This window comes from Delphinapterus leucas, chromosome 8 (assembly GCF_059928025.1).
Source record: "Delphinapterus leucas isolate spDelLeu-1000000601 "Yukka" chromosome 8, BTC_Dleu_Yukka2, whole genome shotgun sequence".
Lineage (NCBI taxonomy): Eukaryota > Metazoa > Chordata > Mammalia > Artiodactyla > Monodontidae > Delphinapterus > Delphinapterus leucas.
The window spans coordinates 45,073,753-45,092,748 of NC_143136.1; the positions used below are offsets into that span (position 1 = coordinate 45,073,753).

At 38.4% G+C, this 18,996-nt stretch overlaps 1 long non-coding RNA gene across 1 annotated transcript in view; it reads left to right on the forward strand.

The window, feature by feature from the left end:
* Nucleotides 1-13,578, forward strand: part of LOC149748549 (uncharacterized) — a 42,149-nt gene extending 28,571 nt beyond the window's left edge. Inside the window, exon 3 of the long non-coding RNA XR_016394096.1 lies at nucleotides 13,564-13,578. This is a non-coding gene — a long non-coding RNA (uncharacterized LOC149748549). The remainder of the gene's footprint in view (nucleotides 1-13,563) is intronic.
* The last annotated feature ends 5,418 nt before the right edge of the window (nucleotides 13,579-18,996 follow it).

Sequence of the window (18,996 nt, forward strand, 5' to 3'; positions counted from 1 at the left end):
TGTGCAAAAGCTTTTAAGTTTCATTAGGTCCCATTTGTTTATTTGTTTTTATTTCCCTTATTCTAGGAGGTGGGTCAAAAAAGATCTTGCTGTGATTTATGTCATAGAGTGTTCTGCCTATGTTTTCCTCTAAGAGTTTTATAGTGTCTGGCCTTACAGTTAGGTCTTTAATCCATTTTGAGTTTATTTTTGTGTATGGTGTTAGGGTGTGTTTTAATTTCATTCTTCTACATGTAGCTGTCTGGTTTTCCCAGCACCACTTATTGAAGAGGCTGTCTTTTCTCCATTGTATGTTCTTGCCTCCTTTATCAAAAATAAGGTGACCATATGTGCGTGGGTTTGTCTGTGGGCTTTCTATACTGTTCCATTGATATATCTTTCTGTGTTTGTGCCAGTACCATACTGTCTTAGCTTTGTAGCTTTGTAGTATAGTCTGAAGTCAAGGAGCCTGATTCCTCCAGCTCCGTTTTTATTTCTCAAGATTGCTTTGGCTATTTGGGGTCTTTTGTGTTTCCATACAAATTGTGAAATTTTTTGTTCTAGTTCTGTGAAAAATGCCATTGGTAGTTTCATAGGGATTGCATTGAATCTGTAGATTGCTTTGGGTAGTATAGTCATTTTCACAATTTTGATTCTTCCAATCCAAGAACATGATATATCTCTCCTTCTGTTTGTATCATCATTAATTCCTTTCATCAGTGTCTTATAGTTTTCTGCATACAGGTCTTTTGTTTCCTTAGGTAGGTTTATTCCTAGGTATTTTATTCTTTTTGTTGCAATGGTGAATGGGACTGTTTGCTTAATTTCTCTTTCAGATTTTTCATCATTAGTATATAGGGATGCAAGAGATTTCTGTGCATTAATTTTGTATCTGGCTACTTTACCAAATTCATTAATTAGCTCTAGTAGTTTTCTGGTGGCATCTTTAGGATTCTCTGTGTATAGTATCATGTCATCTGCAAACAGTGACTGCTTTACTTCTTCTTTTCTGATTTGGATTCCTTTTATTTCTTTTTCTTCTCTGATTGCTGTGGCTAAAATTTCCAAAACTATGTTGAATAATAGTGGTGAGAGTGGGCAATGTTGTCTTGTTCCTGATCTTAGGGGAAATGGTTTCAGTTTTTCACCATGGAGTACGATGTTGGCTGTGGGTTTGTCATATATGGCCTTTATTGTGTGGAGGTGAGTTCCCTCTATGCCTACTTTCTGGAGGGTTTTTATCATAAATGGGTGTTGAATTTTGTCAGAAGCTTTTTCTGCATTTATTGAGTTGATCATATGGTTTTTCTCCTTCAGTTGGTTAGTATGGTTTATCACATTGATTGATTTGCATATATTGAAGAATCCTTGCATTCCTGGGTTAAACCCCACTTGATCATGGTGTATGATCCTTTTAATGTACTGTTGGATTCTGTTTGCTATTATTTTGTTGAGGATTTTTGCATCTATGTTCATCAGTGATATTGGCCTGTAGTTTTCTTTCTCTGTGACATCTTTGTCTGGTTTTGGTATCAGGGTGATCGTGGCCTTGTAGAGTGAGTTTGGGTGTGGTCCTCCCTCTGCAATTTTTTGGAAGAGTTTGAGAGGGATAGATGTTAGCTCTTCTCTAAATGTTTGGTAGAATTTGCCTGTGAAGCCATCTGGTCCTGGACTTTTGTTTGTTGGAAGATTTTTAATCACAGTTTCAACTTCATTACCTGTGATTGGTCTGTTTATGTTTTCTAATTCTTCCTGGTTCAATCTTGGAAGGTTGTACTTTTCCAAGAATTTTTCCATTTCTTCCAGGTTGTCCATTTTATTGGCATATATTGCTTGTAGTAGTCTCTTGTGATCTTTTGTATTTCTGCGGTGTTAGCTGTAATCTCTCCTTTTTCATTTCTACTTTTATTGATTTGAGTCCTTTCCCTTTTTTTCTTGATGAGCCTGGCTAAAGGTGTATCAATTTTGTTTATCTTCTCAAAGAACCAGCTTTTAGTTTTATTGATCTTTGCTTTTGTTTTCTTTGTTTCTATTTCATTTATTTCTGCTCTGATCTTTATGATTTATTTCCTTCTACTAACTTTGGGCTTTTGTTGTTCTTCTTTTTCTAGTTGCTTTAGGTGTAATGTTAGATTGTTTATTTGAGATTTTTCTTGTTTCTTGAGGTGAGCTTGAATTGCTATGAACTTACATCTTCGAACTGCTTTTGCTGAGCCCCATAGGTTTTGGATCATTGTGTTTTCATTGTCATTTGTTTCTAGGTGTTTTTTGATTTCTTCAGTGATCTCTTGATTGTTTAGTAGTGCACTGTTTAGCCTCCGTGTATTTGTGATTTTTACTGTTTTTTTCCTGTAATTGATTTCTAATCTCATAACGTGGTTGGAAAAGATGCTTGAAATGATTTCAGTTTTCTTAAATTTTCCAAGGCTTGAGTTGTGACCCAAGATGTGATCTATTCTGGAGAACGTTCCATGTGCACTTGAGAAGAAAGTGTATTCTTCTGCTTTTAGGTGGGATGTCCTAAAAATATCAGTTAAGTCTATCTGGTCTATTGTGTCATTTATGGCTTGTGTTTCCTTATTTATTTTCTGTCTGGATGATTTGTCTATTGGTATAAGTGGGGTGTTAAAGTCACCCACTATTATTGTGTTACTTTCGATTTCTCCTTTTATGGCTGTTAGCATTTGCCTTATGTATTGAGGTGTTCCTATGCTGGGTGCATAAATATTTACAATTGTTATGTTTTCTTCTTGGATTGATCCCTTGATCATTATATAGTGTCCTTCCTTATCTTTTATAACTGTCTTTATTTTAAAGTCTATTTTGTGTGTTATGAGTATTGCTACTCCAGCTTTCTTGTGATTTCCATTTGCATGGAATATCTTTTTCCATCCCCTCACTTTCAGTCTGTATGTGCCGCTAGGTCTGAAGTGGGTTTCTTGTAGACAGCATATATAAGGGTCTTGTTTTTGTATCCATTCAGCGAGCCTGTGTCTTTTGGTTGGAGCATTCAATCCATTTACATTCTCGGTGATTATTGATACGTATGTTCCTATTACCATTTTCTTAGTTGATTTGAGTTTGTTTTTGCAGGTCTTTTTCTTCTCTTGTGTTTCCTGCTTAGAGAAGTTCCCTTAGCATTTGTTGTAAAGCTGGTTTGGTGGTGCTGAATTCTCATAGCTTTTGCTTGTCTGTAAAGCTTTTGATTTCTCCATCGAATCTGAATGAGATCCTTGCCAGGTAGAGTAATCTTGGCTGTAGGTTTTTCCCTTTCATCACTTTAAATATGTCCTGCCACTCCCTTCTGGCTGGCAGAGTTTCTGCTGAAAGATCAGCTGTTAACTTTATGGGGATTCCCTTGTATGTTATTTGTTGCTTTTCCCTTGCTGCTTTTAATATTTTTTCTTTGTATTTACTTTTTGATAGTTTGATTAATATGTGTCTCGGTGTGTTTCTCTTTGGTTTTATCCTGTATGGGACTCTCTGCCCTTCCTGGAATTGATTGACTATTTCCTTTTCCATGTTAGGGAAGTTTTTGACTATAATCTCTTTAAATATTTTCTCAGACTCTTTCTTTTTCTCTTCTTCTTCTGGAACCCCTATAATTAGAATGTTGGTGAGCTTAAAGTTGTCCGAGAGGTCTCTGAGACTGTCCTCAATTCTTTTCACTCTTTTTTCTTTATTCTGGTCTGTGCCAGTTATTTCCACTATTTTATCTTCCAGGTCACTTATCTGTTTTTCTGCCCCAGTTATTCTGCTATTGATTCCTTATACAGTATTTTTAATTTCAGTTTTTGTGTTGTTCATCACTGTTTGTTTACTCTTTAGTTCTTCTAGATCCTTGTTCAGTGTTTCTTGTATTTTCTCCATTCTGTTTCTGAGATTTTGAATCATGTTTACTATCATTACTCTGAATTCTTTTTCAGGTAGGTTGCCTATTTTGTGTTCATTTACTTGGTCTTTTAGGTTTTTACTTTGCTCCCTCGTCTTAACATATTTTTGTATCATTTCTTTTTTTTTTTTTTTTTTTTGATGGGTGGTTCTGTATTCCTGCCTTACTGGTTGTTTGGCCTGAGGCATCCAGCTGTGGAGTTTACAGGCAGCTGGATACAGCTGGGTCTTGGTGCCGAGATGAGGACCTCTGGGAGGGCTCACTCTGATTAATATTCCCTGGGGTCTGAGGTTCTCTGTTAGTCCAGCGGTTTGGACTTGGAGCTCCCACCACAGGAGCTCAGGCCCGACCTCCAGCCTGGGAACCAAGATCCTGCAAGCCACGTGGTGAGGCAAAAAGGAAAAAAAAAAAAGGAAAAAGAAGCAGGACAATAACAAAGAATAAAAAACAAAATAAAATTAGGAAGCTAAAAAATATATTAGGAAAAATAAAAATATAATTGAAACAAGTGCAGTAAGGTAAAACAAAACCGCAACAGAGAAAAGAAAAAAAAAAGGGGGAACAAGCCAAAAGGAGCAGAACAGAGGGGCTTCCCTGGTGGCGCAGTGGTTGAGAGTCCGCCTGCCAATGCAGGGGACACAGACTGGGTTTGTGCCCCGGTCCGGGAAGATCCCACATGCCGCGGAGTGGCTGGGCCCATGAGCCATGGCCGCTGAGCCTGCACATCCGGAACCTGTGCTCTGCAACGGGAGAGGCCACAACAGTGAGAGGCCCACGTACTGCAAAAAAAAAAAAAAAGGAGCAGAACCGCAACAAAGTATAAAGAATAAAATCAGAAAAATAAAAGATTTATTAGAAAAAATAAATATATAAATGAATAAACAACAATGAATCAATAACAAGGTAAAACAGAACCCCAATCTAAAAGGAAAAAAGAAAAAAAGAAAAAACAAAAAACCTTGGCTATGGGGGCGGAGTTTAGGCAGAGGTGGAACTTAGTCAGGGGTGGGGCGGGACCTAGGTAGGGGCGGGGGGGTGGGGGGTGGGGGGTGGGGTGGGGGGTGAGCCTAGGTTCAGGACCCATGCAGCCGGAAAAGGCCTTGGGGGCAGGGCCTAGGCGGGTGATGTTCAAGTTTAGGGCAGGGCCTCTGCTTAGGACTGGCCCAGAAGCAGAGAGGCAGCATGTCCAAAGGGCTGCCTCCCAAGTGTGGAGTTCTGTGGAGTTCTGGAGTTTGGAGATAAGGCCCTGGGTGAGGGTGTGTGGGTGGGGTTTAGGCCCAGTGCGTTTGGAGGGGGTCTCAGAGTGGGTCTCCGAGTGTAGAGGTGGGGCCCTGGGTGGGGATGTAGAGGCGGGGCTTGGGCACTTGGGCAGCAGGAGGGAGGCTCCAAGGGCAGAAGATTAGGCCCGAGAGCCCAATGGGCTCCCTGGTTCCTAAGCGGACAGGGAAAGCGCTGGCCACGTTCCCTTCCGCTCCTTCGTGTCCCCCCATGTCTCCCCCATGGTCTCCCCTGTTGCTGCTGGACCCCTAACTGTGGGTGGGTCCTGCTGGTTGTAGGAAGTCCTCCCCTCCCTCAGCCACCCCTCAGGGGTGCCAGTCTCATAGGTCCGGCCTTTACTTTTGCTCCCCCTTCCCTCCCTCCCACTCCCTCAGGAGCCACCTGGCTGGAGGGGGCCTTGGTGGGCAGAGGATCAGGCCCGGCATCTCAGCAGGCTCCTGGGGGCCCAAGTGGGCAGGGGAAACCTAGCCACTCTCCCTTTTGATCCTCTGCCCTCCCAGTGGTCCCCCGATTTACCCCTTTGGGCATGGGATCCCTTCCCCGCCCTCAGCCGCCCCTCAGGGACGCCAGTCCCGTCAAGCCTCCACTTCTCTTCCCCCCTCACTCCTCCCCATGCCCCACATCCTACCGGGTTGCTGGGGGTTCCTCGCGTCCTCTTAGGTGTCCGTGGTCCCTCACGGGTGCCTGGTGGGTGCCCTAGTTGTGTGGAGACACAAATTCCACATCCTCCTAGTCCGCCATCTTGACTTCTCTCACAGTTAACGTTTTTTAAGTGTTGGACTAAAGCATAAACATAGATGTTGCCAGACCCAAGACTGGAAAATCGTAGTATCTTTAGACATAGGGAGTGAAGTCACAGCTGGAACCAACTTCTTTTTGTGTTTTTCTATAAAAAATGTTAGAAGATTTCAAAAATGTATCCCCAAAGTGGGAGACAGTGAGCTCTAGGGGCACACATGTTATGCTAAGTTGGCATTGCTAATTATGAGCAAATTGGCAAAGAACTTATTTTAATCAATTAATTCTTACAATTAAGTTCTTTATTTGTAGGTAGAGGTCTGTGCAGTAAACAGGAGTAACAAGACATGACTGCAAGGGCAACCTACATGTAACTATAGTATACAGACTTTTTTTGTTGTTTGAACAGAGAGGTGTGGCATATCTTAAATTAATTCCCCTTGCTTGGTGACAGTACTCTCAGGGTAGGTACTTAAGCTGTTCAGGTGATCAGATAATTTATGGAGAGGATGCTAAACAAGGCTTGCAGGCAGGGCTAGAAAACGGTGCTTCATATGATTTCCAGCAGATTGGGCCATGTGAAATGTGTGATTTATTGTTGCCTATGACTCCTACTAACACTGCAGTGAGTTCTTAGCCTGTCTTACCCCTTGCATCTCTCCACTCTGCTGCAGGGCTGGGTCCAAGCTGTTTACAGTCTGGGAGTGATGGGGTAGAAGGGAACCACTCTATTGGTGATAAAGTAGGATGATTTGCTTCTTTAGATCAGGAAATGTGGAAGCACATTTGTCCTATAAAGTTGGAGGACTAAGGAAGGCACATTCTTTACCATTAAAAATAGGAAAATGTAAACTCTGATTTTGTTTTAAGAGTTAAGGAAGAGGGAGAGAGAATCATTTTATATGAATGTGAAAGTTTGGGACAAGCAGGAGCACAGGAGTGCAATAACTGGCCTGTAGAGGGTGTGGTCAAAGTCAGTATGACATTTCTGAGGAATTATTTCCTGAATTTTGTGCACATGTTTCCAGTTCTGTTGAAATCCAAGATCTATCAACAAAGTTGTAAATAAAGTCTCTTAGTACTGCACTGGTGGTTTTTCACATCCATAAATTTTTCTTTCCAGGTTTATGTGGTATTTTGAGTGGTTGAATTAAGTTCAGTGTCTAAACTTTTGCGATATAACTTGATACGTAAAAGTAAAAGGGGTTCTGTATATTTCAATATTATATTTTCTCAAATTATTTTATTTTTAAAATAGTGAGAATAAAGGAATATTATGTATTAACATGGCAAAGAATGTTTTAATAAAGGTTAAACTAATATCTCAGCTGAACATTAATAACTTACATAGGTTAGTTACCTAATGGGAACACCATTTCAAGATGCCAAACTTAGTAATATTGAGATGTACAATTAATGTGAGAAAAACGTATCCATTTAAATGGAGAAAATTAGTGGCCTATTAGCAAATGCATGAACAGCAAGTTACAGTTTTAGCAGGTAGAGTGAGCTAATGTGAACTAAGTCATTTTCAAAGCAAGTTTTAATATTTCCCTTTTTATATTCCAGAAATAAGAAGACACGTACTGAGTATACTTAAAAAGACCTCGTAAATTCATGTTTTCAGAACAAACAACTCTGTTCTTTATACTGGTGGATGCCCTCTGAGAACAGTATATTTACCTTTTCAAATAGTTAGTTTCTCTTCCTAAAAGGGAATCTGGAGTAAATTACACTTTGTACAAGTTACCTCTTTTGAGACTAGTTGCTATTTTGTTCATATATCACCTTGTTCACCCTCCTTCTGCTCTTTGTGGCACCAATCAGCCTTTTTCTAAGGAGCTACCAAATTAATTTCTTTTATGTAATGAAAGCAGTGGGTTCTCATTTTAAGTTTGTCTGCATCAGTGGAACAATAGCCACAAGTCAGAGATGTTCTCTATAATTCTCACTGCCATATAGCCTAGGAGCTTCTTCAGCTCTTAAACTGAATTCCCCGTATAGCCTGTCTGTCAGATACTGTGTATGGAACACAGGATTAGGAGGTGTCCTACCATCCTACCTCCATTTCAGATCTAAACCTCAATGCCATCTTAAAAGATACAGCCAAATTTGAGTCGCAGAGCATTTGTTACTTTCAAAGTAGTTAAAAATAAATCTTTTTTTTTTTTGCGGTACGCGGGCCTCTCACTGCTGTGGCCTCTCCCGTTGCGGAGCACAGGCTCTGGATGCGCAGGCTCAGCGGCCATGGCTCACAGGCCCAGCTGCTCCGCGGCATGTGGGATCTTCCCGGATGGGGGCATGAACCCGTGTCCCCTGCATCGGCAGGCAGACTCTCAACCACTGCGCCACCAGGGAAGCCCCCCCCCCCCAAATCTTTGAAAATAGCAGCCACCAATTTTCCTGACTAATGACTCACCTTTTAAGCCAACTTTAATAAATTCACATTTAAATTAAACAGACCTGATGACCAAAAGGAAAACTTTATTATTTTAAGAAGTTAGCTTCTATTATTATAGTTAGCATCTCACCCCAAGGTGATAAGTTCAGTGCATGGAAATAGTTCACTTGTAATGAATTCCAAAATCAATTACCAATGTCTTATTAATTTGTTATAAATGGCTCAATTTGCTAAATAAATTCAGGAAACGGCTTCTCAGTACTGACTATCTAATCTTACTTTTGATTTTTTTTATTCTCTTGTATTCATTTAGACTGTAATGAAAAGACTGCAGTTGGGAACTGGTTATTAAGATCATTAAACAATCTTGGGATATAAGTGAGCATAGTCCATACCACGTGCTCTTGTGGCCTTCCAGAGTAGGGTAGCCACTGTATTTGGATAGCTTATTATCCCAACTTTTTATGCCTGGTTTTTCTGTCTATGGCCGTTACCTCATAACCTCATTTCCCTCCCTCGTCCATTCCAACCCTATGGCCATGCTTTGCTAGGCAGCAGCAGCCGGATTTGACTTCATTCACATTGATTCAAACTTGTGTTCTGTTCCCTTCTTTTGGGGCCTTTTCTCCATTAGGACATATAGACAGTCAAATTTACCTTTACTCTTTGATCCTGCAGAAATTTTGCTAAAATTTGGTAGATTCAATCATCTTGGCTTTTTAATTAAAAATAAATATTTTATTTGTTAGACCTGGTTTTTTCCTTACTACAAACCTTTTTGGTGTCTCTTGAGTCATGCCACATAGTTACATTCTGCTGTGACTATGCATGTCTTAGCTTGAAGGACCAAACCATCAGGGTATGTGCTGGTGAACTCCTGAGCCTGGGGTTGCTAAGGTGGTGAATCTGTACTTAAGCACAGAGCCATCCTCTGGGGACACATTTTACAACATTATGCTCTATTTAGGCAGTTTTAGGCTGGACTTTACAGATTTGGGACATGCCCTGGAGAACCAGGAGGTCCATAAGAACTCGTATCTGTTCCAGGGCTCAGTCATCTTATTCATTAGAATGATAGACTAGTGTGCTTCCACTGACTAATGTGTTTTCACAGTTCAAAATGCTTCACAGTATTTCCAGGTTTATGAAGTTTAATGAGAGACAAAATGTGTTGATGGAAACTAGCTTCTTAATGCAGTAATATTTTCCTTCAAGTCCTCAGATATATTTAGATTTACTAAAAACTCATTAATGTTGGCAGGTCATTAGAAGTTAACATTTCCCATTGCAGTGATCTTCAGTTTAGATTGTAGTAGTGTTTGTTTCCATTAATGATCCAGTTAATTATCACAATATATGTGGTTGAGGTGTGGGAATTAGGAGCTCTAGCTGATCGTATTTTCTTCTCCTGAGGAGTAAGCAGTAATGTCACAGCCCCTTCACACGTTTCGGGCAGATCATACATATGGTTATAAAGCCAAATTGCTTTTTTCCAACTTAAAATTTATAGTTATTCTATTCTGAAGATTGGACTGACAGTATGGATTTGGACATTCTAAAGACACCAGATCAGATAAATTCTCTAAGGGAGAAGGTAAAAGAGATCTTGGAAGAAATTCCTAGAGTCTTTGCCATTTGTCCATGATGATTTCATTTAAAAGGTTCTTTTTTTAAGTATGAGGAATAAAATATATCTCCATAGTTGTGTTTCCATATTTCTCTCAGCGTGTTACTTCCCAAAAGTAATTTCTTAAAAACTCCTTAAGAAAATAACATAAAACTATCATAGAATCGTAGAATATTAGAACCAGAAAATATCTGATTTACAATATTTGATCACAGCTATTCCATATAGCTTGAGATAGGATGTTGGGTATTTTCCAGTGGTTCTTCCATTTGTATTTCCTGGAATCAGGCTGCCTAAGGCACTGGGAATAACCTTATACGCTGTCAATTAGTATCAGTGCCTAGAACATAAAAGGTACTTACAAAATGTTTGCAGAATGGATGAATGAGAGAATGAATGGAAGGTAGGAAATATATACCAGATAGACTGAAGTGCTACTCTGCTCAGCATTATTATTACTTAATGATATGAAAACAAAGGGAGCATAATTACCTTTCAGTTTGTGAATGTACTAGGCTCCTAGTTCTATTTTTAGTTTTTTGAGAAACCACCATACTGTTCTCTATAGTGGCTGCACCAATTTACATTCCCACCAACAGTGTGTGAGGATTCCTTTTTCTCCACACCCTCTCCAACATTTGTTTTTTGTGTTCTTTTTGATGATAGCCATTCTGAGAGGTGTGAGGTGATATCTCATTGTGGTTTTAATTTTCATTTCTCTGATGATTAATGCTTGACCAACAGAAGGCACACACTTGATATATTTTCAAGATAATAAGTTTGAAAGGCTTTTGAAGAGTTAGGAATTCCTAACCCTTCAAATCTATTTATTATTTTAATGTTAGACCGGAGTCTTCGGTGTATGTATTTCTTGTCACAGCGTTTAGTGAAGGTTCCCCTAATCTCCTCTAAGCATTAACAGAGAGACTCAAGTCAGAAAGAAGTGAGGAATGAAGTTAAGAAAATAAGAGAAGAGTTTGGCCTTGAGGGTTGGTAGACAGAAGGGATAGCAAGAGTGAGAACATGGGGCCAGTTAAATATGCAGCCTGATTTTGCCTCTCATGGCTTTAGCCTGGGTTGAAAGAGTTTGGGCAGTTGATGGGATATCAATGGCATGTGGCTCTTCCTTGCTCCCTTAATTGAGACTCATGGAGGAGACTGAGCAGAGAGATCCTGATCAGTGTAGAGAAGGGAGTAGGTTGGACACTAACATGAGAGACAGTGAGGGTGAGTGACCCCAAAACAGGGGTTGAGAAAAGACCTCTAGGCCAGGGGACTGTATGGAGGCAGTAGGGAGAACCACGAGTCTGAAGCCAATAAGAATTGTGGGAAAGCTGAGTTGGCAAGAGGAAGAAGCCAATTTCTTCTGGGAACAAAGTCCAAGCCAAAGGAATAGACCATAAATTTGCTGGCTGTAAATTGTAGCAACAGTGTCCAGGGCAGCAAACCATAACTTGGAGAACAGGGGACCTCAGTTCAGACACCAGCATTACCAGTGCCAGGATTGGCTGGGGGCCACTTCATCCCAACACCAGGAGAATGTAATACCTAAAATGGTTGTGACTTCACTGGGTGTTGGGCAAGAAGAGGCTCTTGTGATACAGAGTTTTTATCTAAATGGGAGAGTGAGCATTACTTGAAGGGACTGTTAGATGACCAGATTGGATCGGGGATCTCTCTATGTCTAGATCTCTATTATGTTTTTATCTAAACCCACTAGGTATTATGTGGAGAAAAAAGAAACAGGACAGATTAGTTTTAGACTAAATAAGGAACTTAAGATTTGGCTGCACATCTGAGTTTTAATGTCTGTTACATTTTATGAACATGTTTTCCTTGCTTGGCTTCAAGAGGAAAATATTGGCCTAGAAACTCTCCAAGGTCCCCTATAGCTTTAAATATTAAGGTTTCAGCCCATTTGCATTATTTATCAAACTCCCGCAGCAGCTTCCTTAGAGGTTTCCCTCTCAATGATCTTTCCTTCAATACTCTGTCTCCTGGATTGGAACAAGAACACTCTCCTAAATGCCTCTTTATTCATGCGATTTCCCTGCTCTGAAGCACACTGTCTTGGAACAGATTTAAACTCCTTTTAGGGATCTTAACATTGTCTGTTGCCTGTTTTGTTTGAGGCCCTTTGCAGGAACAAATGTATTTACCATATGTTGAAAACACTGGATTCTCCTGGTCTTGGTTTTCTTTTCTAAAAGGCAGCTCTGTCCTCCTTAAAGTTTTTGAGGTTCATGCTCAGAACTTCTTTTTCACACTGATGCAGCAGCTTTTGATTAGGCCGTCATTATAGTTTCCATTTCCTGGAAACAATACCTCAGTGATGTTAGACACACATTTTTATTTGCTGCAAAAAATACTGTAGGGGGTGATGTATGTAGTTCATTTTTCTTTAAATCCCTACACACATGTAATTTGCAGGAACATGGATGCAAATAGAGATTATCATACTAAGTGAAGTAAGTCAGAAAGAGAAAGCCTTGATTTTTATAATTTATTCTCCCTTTAAATATGTTCTATGCAGTTCTGCCCTTGGGAAGAAGCTCAGGCAGGCCCTATAACATTTCTGGAAACTGTCCTCTGGTTATTTCAAGTCAAAGATCAGAGTTGTAGTTTAGTTGTTAAAATACCCAGTCTCTTGTACTTGTTAAAATTTCAATCTTGTTTTGTATTTGTGGCTCTCCTCCTCTGCTAACATCAGCAGTACGCAGGCAGGTAGCTGGGGAGAAGATGGGGGTTATGGCCTGCTCCTTGCTTTTTCCTTTTTCTACTCCTTCTTCCTATCTCACCAACCACATTTTCTTTTCTTTTTTTTTTTTTTTTTTTTTGCGGTATGCGGGCCTCTCACTGTTGTGGCCTCTCCCGTTGCGGAGCACAGGCTCTGGACGTGCAGGCTCAGCGGCCATGGCTCACGGGCGCAGCCGCTCCGCGGCATGTGGGATCTTCCCGGACCGGGGCACGAACCCTTGTCCCCTGCATCGGCAGGCGGACTCTCAACCACTGCGCCACCAGGGAAGCCCTCTTTTTTTTTTTAATTCTATTTTTTTATTGAAGTATAGTTGATTTACAGTGCTGTGCCAATCCCTGCTGTGCAGCAAAGTGACTCAGTTTTACACATGTAGACATTCTTTTTTTTAATATTCTTTTCTATTATGGTTTATCACAGGATATTGAATACAGTTCCCTGTGCAGTACAGTAGGACCTTGTTGCTTATCCATTCTGTATGTAATAGTTTACATCTGCTAATCCCACACTCCCAGTCCTTCCCTCCCCTACCCTCCTCCCCCTCGGTAACCACAAGTCTGTTCTCTATGTCTGTGAGTCTGTTTCTGTTTCATAGATAAGTTCATTTGTGTCATATTTTAGATTCCACATATAAGTGATATCATATGGTATTTGTCTTTCTCTTTCTGACTTACTTCACTTAGTATGATAATCTCTATTTGCATCCATGTTGCTGCAAATGGCATTATTTCATTCTTTTTTTTAAAATGTTGAGCCTTCTTTTAATTTATTTTTATTTTTGGCTGTGTTGGGTCTTCGTTTCTGTGCAAGGGCTTTCTCTAGTTGTGGCAAGCGGGGGCCACTGTTCATCGTGGTGCGCGGGCCTCTCACTGTTGTGGCCTCTCCTGTTGCAGAACACAGGCTCCAAACGCGCAGGCTCAGTAGTTGTGGCTCATGGGCCCAGTTGCTCCGCGGCATGTGGGATCTTCCCAGACCAGGGCTCGAACCCGTGTCCCTTGCATTAGCAGGCAGATTCTCAACCACTGCGCCACCAGGGAAGCCATATTTCATTCTTTCTTTTATGACTGAGTAGTATTCCATTGTATATATACCACATCTTTATCCATTCTTCCATCGATGGACATTTAGGTTGTTTCCATGACTTGGCTATTGAGAATAGCTGCTATGAACATAGGAGTGCATATCTTTTTGAATTATAGTTTTGTCTGAGTATATGCCCAGGAGTGGGATTGCTGGGTCATGTAGTAATTCTATTTTTAGTTTTCTGAGGAACCTCCACACTGTTTTCCATAATGGCTGTACCAACTTACATTCCCACCAACAGAGTAGGAGGGTTCCCTTTTTTCCACACCCTCTCCTGCATTTGTTGTTTGTAGACTTTTTAATGATGGCCATTCTGACTGGAGTGAGGTGGTAACTCATTGTAGTTTTGATTTGCATTTCTCTAATAATTGGTGATGTTGAACATCTTTTCATGTTCCTACTGGCCACCTGTATGTCTTTTTTGGAGAAATATCTATTAAGGTCTTCTGCCTATTTTTCAGTTGGGTTGTTGTTTTTTTTGTTGTTGAGTTGTATGAGCTGTTTGTATATTTTGGAGATTGAGCCGTTGTCTGTCACATAATGTGCAAATATTTTCTCCCATTCCATAGGTTGTCTTTTCTTTTTCTTTTTTTTTTTTATGGTTTCCTTTGCTGTGCAAAAGCTTGTAAGTTTGATTAGGCCCCATTTGTTTATTTTTGTTTTTATTTCTGTTGCCTTGTGGTACTGACCTAAGAAAACATTGGTACGATTTATGTCAGAGAATGTTTTGCCTATGCTCTCTTCTAGGAGTTTTATGGTGTCGTTTTTTTATGTTTAAGTCTGTAAGCCATTTTGAGTTTATTTTTGTGTGTGGTGTGAGGGTGTGTTCTAACTTTATTGATTTACATGCAGCTGTCCAACTTTCCCAGCACCACTTGCTGAATAGACTGTCTTTTTCCCATTTTATATTCTAGCCTCCTTTGTTGAAGATTAATTGACCATAGGTGTGTGGCCAACCACATTTTCTGACCCTTCCAGCATGGGAATGTTGGAAGGGAGAAGATGCATGGAGAACGGGAACATTCTTGTTAGTCTGCTCCTGGTGTGATAACCCAGAATTGCTGGTCTCTGGATTTGGTAGATATTTGAAGAAGCCTCTTATTCACAAGGATTTTCTTTTCTTTTTGGTTTTTCTGTGTTTCCCACATTACTAGGGATCTCTTACTTGCAGTTCTGTTAATGATGGCAAGTGCATTGTAATTCCAGCTGGTAGTTTACTACTTCATTAGCCCCTTAGACATCTTGAACAAACTCTGACTTTTGTCTAATGAAGTCAACTTGTTCCTTTTGGTGGCCCAATTTGGACAGTACCTAAGAGACCTTATGCACATGCTTTCTCTCTTGTGTTGTGTGCTCGTGCATGCTTTGTTCCAAGAGACTTGGGGATTTTGGGCTGCCCAACGTAGCTCATCTTCTTTCTCTTCTGTTTAAGTAGCTAACTAGAACATCTTTTTATCCTTCAGATTCTCCAGGTGGGAGCAGTGTAGCAGGCCATCTTGTCCCTCAAACTACAAGAGACAAATAATAATTGATCTTCCCAATTATTTTGAACTGGAGGTAGAGGGGGAACTATTCCCACTCTTTCACACTGTGGATTAATAGGGCTCAGGGAACACCAATAATTCTTTCAATAATTCCTCCTTATTTTTTTATTCTAGATTTTTTGTACTTTCTATTTGGGCAAAAGGTTTAAGGATGGTTTTCTTTCATCTTTCTTTTTGCAAATCCTAATGGTGGTCTGTCACCTCACTTAGGGATATGATTTTTATTATCTTTGGGCCATTTTAACTCTTTCTTTCTTGCTTGCTTTCTTGTTTCATTTCCTTTCTTTTCTCTCTCTCTCTCTTTCTCCCCCCTTCTTTCCTTCCTATCTATCTATCTGTCCAACTCTATCTATCCTTATTCTGTTTGTGCCACCATTTCCTCATTTTTAAAATGGGGATAATACTACTACGTACTTCATAAACATACTGTTAAGACAATGTGTTAATAAAAGGAAACTCTTAGAACAATTTTTAGCACATAGTGTTATATAAGAGTTTGCTATTTTATTATTAACAACATTATTATCGCATATAGTTTATGTATATCTAGATATCATTGAACCACATCAACAGGTGCAACCCTTGATGTGCCCCAGGGATGGTGCTAGTGCTAGAGCTGTAACATTTAGTTAAATATGGTTTCTTCCTTTTAGTGGTTCAATGTATGCCTAATATTTTCTTACTAAGTATTCATTTATTTATTAGAAAAATAATTGAGCATATATTTCCAGTGTACTGGTAATCAATACAATACAGTTCCTACTCTCATGTAAAGTTTAATTCATTCTCCATAGAATACAACATTCTCCATATATTGGGAGCTCAAAATGGTCTCTGGTGTGTGTGTGTGTATGAGTGTATATAATATGTTTTCACATATATATATATATATATATATATATATATATATATATATATATATATATATATGTTTTCTTTTGCATAAACAGATCCTGCCATGGACAGTGACATTTTTCTTTTGGAAATAAAATAATGTTTTATATTAAGGAAGTTACTTTCAAAATATAAGGACCATATAAAAAATTTAAATCTCAGACAGTTGTACCATATCCTAGCTTAAATGAATAAAACACGAGTTTCTGCCCATTTAATTTTATACTGTGTCTTAATGGCAGAAATAAATGAGAAGTCAGTGTTTCAATAGTCAGGATTTATTTAGGAAGGAACTTTCCATATATCTCCAACAAACCAGGCAGTTGAATACAATATTTAGTCATAGGTACAACTATTTTTTGCATCAATTTTTATTTACTTATTGTAAGCTCCTCACTTATATAGTAGGTATAGTACATTCAGTAAATTGTCATGACAATAGGCTTACCCCCCACTGTGATTAGTGAGAGAGTAGAAGAGATAAAATGTTTCCATGTGGTATAAGTGTGGCTCTGAATGATTCTAACATTGATCCTCTAAGCCTCTCATTTGTAATAATCCTATGTGTATTCAAATTATGAAAGTACCAAGCTTGGTGTCTGTTACTCATTGAGCCCTCTATAGCTTAGTAAATACTGACTTGACAGGGCATTTAGTGTATTCTTCTGCTTTCAAAGGATGTCATATTATATTTTTATTTTAAAATAAAAATAATGTTTAAATGATTCTAAATTTTACAAAATGAGGACTTTCTACAGTATGCTATATTATTATATACAACTAAATATAAATAATACACATGGTGGGTTTTACTACTTTTCTTTAATTTCTCTTCCTAAAGAAACTGGAAAGAACCTTAATCACTGTATATGAGGAACTATGATTTCCAATATGGTAGCTACCAACCACATGTAACTATTGAAATAGAAATTAAGTAAAATTAAAGTAAAATTAAGTAAAAGTAAAAATTAATGTTCTCAGGTGAACTAACAGTTAAGTGCCAATAGCCAAATGTGGCTAGTGACTATAATGTCAGATAGTCCATATATAGACCATTTATATAATCACAGACAATTCTGTTGGACAACTTAGTCATAGATTCTGTTCTGTATGTCCCACAAAGGGCTTGCTTCACCCACTTTGAGCTTGGATGCTTCAGCACCTTGATTGCTGAATTCTTAGTTTTTTCTTGTGCATTTTCTCAATGTTTTGTCTGTTAGGCTTTCTTTAAACCTAATATATTTCTTGCTTTTTATTAAATTAACCATATTGAGAAATAATTTACATATAATAAATACACCCACTTAAAATGATACTTTCAAAGAATTTTGGCTACCACAATTAAAAGATAAAACATTTTCTTCACATGAGAAAGTTCCTTTAAGTCCATTTGAAATCAACCACCACCCCCATTCCTGGCCCCAAACAATAACTGCTACATTTTCTGGTGCTATACATTAGTTTAGTCTGTTCTAAACTTTCACACAAATGGCCTCATGTAGTTTATACTCTTTTGTGTCTGGCTTCCTTTTCTCAGTCTAATGTTTTTGAGTTTCTTCCATGCTACTTGATTAATTTTTAAGTTTCTGAGTAATATTACATTTTCTGAATATATCAGTTTGCTTTTCCATTCTTTCATTCGTTATTTTCACCATGCATTCTTTTGGAAATTTTATAGGTTTAGCTTTTATGTTTAGGACTATGTGGATTTTAAATTATTTTTTGTGTATAGTCGTATGTAAGGAATAACGTTCATTTTTTTCCATATACATATTCAATTATTCCAGCACTTTTTGTAGAAGAGGCTTTCTTTTCTTTATTGGGACTTTTTTTATTGAGATCTTTGTCAAAAATAAATATACCATGAATGTAATCTGCATCAGTTACAATCCAACTTTGCTGTAAATTACTGTGTTATAATATGCTGAGAACAGCATCAATCTAGTCAGTAGATGAAATTTTTAAAATGGACTTCTTTATAGGATAACTTTCTAAAACTTTTTTTTCCCATTGTAAACTGTGCTACTTAACATTTGCTAATTAACATCTTTAAGCATAAAATCTTAACCTGTTGGTGCTTTCTTTCTATGGGCTAGAGTCCCAGAAGTGGGATTGCTGAATCAAAGTTTATGTAAATTTTTAATTTTATTGGATGCAAAAATTCTAAATAAAATATTAGTAAACAGAATACTACATACCTCCAAAGAATAATACATCATGACTATGTAAAACTCATCTCAGGAATGCAAGCCTATTTTAATATTTACCAATTAAAAGAGGAAAGTATATAATTATATAGTAGATACTGAAAAACCTTGAATGAAAGATAGAAGTTATCCATAAAACATCTAAGTACAATAAGAACAGCAGGGTATGCTTAAATCAGATAACCGCTATTAGAAATAAATAGCAAACATTATTCTAAATGACAAAACATTATAGACGTTTCTGTCACAATTAGAAAAAGGACAGAGATGACCAATATTTTATTAGAATTCAACATTGTTTTGGAAGTTCTCTAAAATGCAATAGGAAAAAAAATGAAATAACTAAAATAATGGAAGCAAAAACATAAAATGATTTTTTTCTCTTTCTTTTTTTGTCTATGATACCTTATTGTCCTTAGAAATTTCTGGAGACTAAATTATGTCCCCTCCTAAATTCATATGTTGAAGTCCTAACCCCCAACTTGACCTCTTTGGAGATAGAGCCTTTAAAGAGGTAATTAAGGTTAAATAAGGTCATAAGAGTGAGACTCTAATCCAGTATAACTGGTATCCTTATAAGAAGAGGATATTAGAGCAC